This window comes from Symphodus melops, assembly GCF_947650265.1.
Source record: "Symphodus melops genome assembly, chromosome: 1".
In the NCBI taxonomy this organism is placed as follows: domain Eukaryota; kingdom Metazoa; phylum Chordata; class Actinopteri; order Labriformes; family Labridae; genus Symphodus; species Symphodus melops.
In genome coordinates this window covers 11,507,597-11,511,273 of record NC_136691.1, presented here as the reverse complement: position 1 = coordinate 11,511,273, position 3,677 = coordinate 11,507,597, and the positions used below count along the sequence as shown (strand labels likewise).

General features: G+C 41.3%; 1 long non-coding RNA gene across 1 annotated transcript; it reads left to right on the top strand.

Annotated features, from left to right (window-relative positions):
- Window positions 1-1,940: 1,940 nt before the first annotated feature.
- Window positions 1,941-3,358, top strand: LOC306823781. Its single transcript, XR_013779052.1, has 3 exons — window positions 1,941-2,546; window positions 2,679-2,798; window positions 3,124-3,358. It is a non-coding gene; the product is annotated as an uncharacterized lncRNA (long non-coding RNA).
- Window positions 3,359-3,677: the final 319 nt, after the last annotated feature.

Here is a 3,677-nt window from a genome sequence, read left to right as displayed (position 1 = left end):
TTATTTGATGGCACAGGGAATGCTGATCTTAACACGCCCTTCACATATTTAGTATACAGTACATATACAGTTCATTCATCCTGACTAGAAGTATATGGTATAAATTCACATCTTACATTGCATCAAAGTACATTTCCCAATGAGAAATCCTCCTGTGATGACTGCTAAACGCAATGTGATCTTCATCTCGTAATTCCTCAGGCTACCAAGGACCCGTGGGACTTCTAACAAAGTCATAGTCTACCATATAAAACAGAACATGCATACTGACACATACTCACCTGAGCACATGCAAAACACAGGGGGGCAGGATAGCAACAAATAATAAATTGGAATATCTTTGAGTGGACTTTTGATGCTTTTGAAAAAAAAAGACGTTCAACATGTTGCTCCTCTGAAACTACATCCAGCTGCAGGTAAACTAGCTTAGCACAGAATCAATTGACGATCTTGGTCGACTAATTGCCAAAGTCACTATTTGATGTCTTGTTTGTTAATAAAGTGTTAAACTACTTCTACAAACAAGACATATAACCAAGAAAGATAGCAAGGCTGTATCTTCTTTTTCACCTTTTAGCAAGAAAGCATTCAGTTCAACCGTCAAATAATTAACTATATTTTCACTGTTATCAACAAATTGTGGTTAGTGGTAACATATTGTTTAGAGTAGAATATGAGATATCAGAGTAGTTTTCCCTTCAAATTTGTTACTGCCTTTATGTATGAAAAACACAACAGCCGCCTGTACTATTGGTTAGGATTGAAAGCACTTATTAGCTCCACCTTGCAGTTTAAAATGAATCATTCAGTGTAGAATAAGTAACAAAGTGCAATGTTTATTGTTAATAGCGAATAAAAAAAATCTCTAATATGGATGCAGTTTATCTTCCAAACCGAATAAACTAATTTGTTAGGCAGCCATGAGCAATTTCTGTGTTGGATGATAATGTTGTTTTTACTAATCATAGCAGTATAATGTTCCTGCCTGAGTAAGTTCCTGCCTGCAGTTATGTTAAATTAGGCAGTATGCATGGCATGCTCGATATGCAGAATTATTTGAGTCCTTCTCTCCCCCAACTCATTAACCATTCAATGTGAACTTGTGATCCTGCAGGGTATTGACATTAATTCCCCACACTACTGGAGCAAGCAGTTTGGAATGTTTAAAAAGATTTTAACAGACCTCGCCCGGGCTGTCTTCAAAAGGCAAAGTTTTTCAAAACAAACTAACCTATTTGCTAATTTGTGTGGGGTAACTTGCCCGGAGAACAGCCCTGTCAATGCTGCATTATTAAGCAAAAAGCTAATTACGCCTTTCACTGGCCCATGTCCATTACAAGCAGCACAATAACAAGCTCATCAGCAGCCACAACAGGAAGAGCACTTGTGTTGTTTAACAAGTTGTTGATCACAGGCTTTAATCCCATGCTGACATGATGAGGTAGACTTGTTACTAGGATCTTGTTCTGCTCCTGGTGTCTAAACCAATCCTGTCTCTGCAGTGCAGTCTTTGCCTTGACCTTGGGCAGTGGATTTCCTTGAGGGCAGGGTGGCCACTGGAAATTGAACGAACCGGCTGAGGGTGTAGGAAACAGAGGTGCTAGTGCTGAGGCAGGCAGAGAAATGTATGAATGACTGCAAAGAGAAGAGCATCAAGCCAATCAGAACAAAGAAGAAATCTGTCAGCCAATCACGTACATGTTTTCTTCTTTCCTTCCAGCGTCTCCCTGACTTCTTCTCCTGACTGTTACCAGGTCACTGCGCCTGCCCGCGCCTCTGAATAATCTGTTTCATTGGGTCAGTGTGCCTCTCACAACGCATCTGACTGGCTGGTTGTGCATACGCGGTTGCTAGGGAGCTCAGCCAATCAGATTGAGGCGGAAGTTTCCTATCGGTTTCTAGGCAGGTTTCACGTGCTGTAGATGTTTTGGCGGGAGAGTGAGAGAGAGAGAGAGAGAGAGAGAGAGCAGGAGGGGCGGCTGAATGGTGAAGTGGAGCATGTGATTGTGTGTGTGAGTGCAGTGGGGGTGTGTGTTTGTATGTGTGAGTTGAGAGTGTGTGTTTGTGAGCGTGTGTTCATTTTGCCCTGCCTCTTTGCTTTCTGATGCAACATCGAACTGTGTCTCCTGGGCTACTAGGGGACCTTGTTATGTTTTTTTTTTCCTTCCTGTCCTCGCAGGAAACGAGAACCAATTGCTGTGCTGTTGCCATCGGAGCGGGGAGGTTTGTTTTCTCTCCACTTTCATCCCTGGTACCTCCCCATCGACAGTTACCGTAGAAACAAGAGCAACTCCAACTCTATTTCCATCCATGTCTCCTTCCTTCAATGATTTAACGTTACTTTCTTTTTTTAATCCACTCTGCAGTACCTACCTACCAACACTTTAGCAGCCAATGAACTATTCAGAATATTGTGTGACATCTTTTCAGAGGAGCTGTATTTAAGCAGATGTGAAGAACGAGAGGAGCCCATACCGGTACGTCTTCTAAAAAGGCACCAGAACTTTTGAGCTATGTCAGCACTCAAAACATGTCAAGATTGCAAGGTAACACATTTACTGTCTCTGTGTTTTGCAGATTGTTTCGTCTACTCCACCCTAGAAAAAACAAACTTGCATATCTTTTGCCAACATGTTATCTCTCCCACCTCCTCCCCCCTTTGAACCCTCTATGAACAGAAAGGAGCAGTTCATCACATCTGACAGTGGCTTTCCAAAATCCCATTAATTCCACTTGAGTACACCCTGAGCTACAAGAATTAAACTCGAGAGCAGCGATTGAGTAGACAGACGACTACTGTGAGTCCACTTCATTTTGCAGTGTTTCCCACAGTGCATTATTGGTAAGGCGGATGCCTTCACAGCACACCTGATTAAAGTCCTCCTGGGTACTGTATCTGGGCTCCAACAGCAGCTCCAGATGCTCCAACAGCTCAACCTAAAATATTTGCTCCAACAGATCTATTAAGGCCATACGTGATCTTTCAAAATATATTTTAACTTCAGTTTTCAGCAGGATTTCACAAAGAACATGTTAGACTGTTTATATTTCAGAGTGTAGCAATTGCTTTCTTCTGCAATGACTTTTCTGTGTTTCATCTCACTGTCTGTATTTATATTGCAGGTATCAGCTGGTGATTACAGCTGACATCAACTATCAGAAATGTATTGACTATAGCGTAACGGACTGCTCTAGTCTGTAGCTGCAAACTTAGGCAAACAAACTCAGTTCCAAAGTACTGTGTTTGATCCAAAAACTGAAGATAAAGACTTTAAATGCACACTCCTCCTTTGGTGGTTCAATTAACAACACAGCATGAAGGGCAGCTGCAGCCAGTGCACACTGGGATTATTGAAAAGATTCATCCTTTTACATACTGTACATATTGAGTTTGTGGTTAGTTTTTTTTTTTGTTTTATTTTGCTCAGATTTACTTTAACCCCACACCCACCCTCCAGCCAACAGGCCAACTACCGTCTGAACTTGTTAATTTCCTGCGAGAAACACAGATTTTCCTTAAAAAAACAATAGCAAGGAAGAGTTGAGCAAAGGCAAAATTATGTTTACTTATGTCTAAGTGCTAATTCTTCCATAAGATGCCTGTTGTAGATCAGTTGTAAAAAGGTGGCATAAGTCACAAATAGTCTTTATCACAGACGTATTTGGTTCATAAAGGC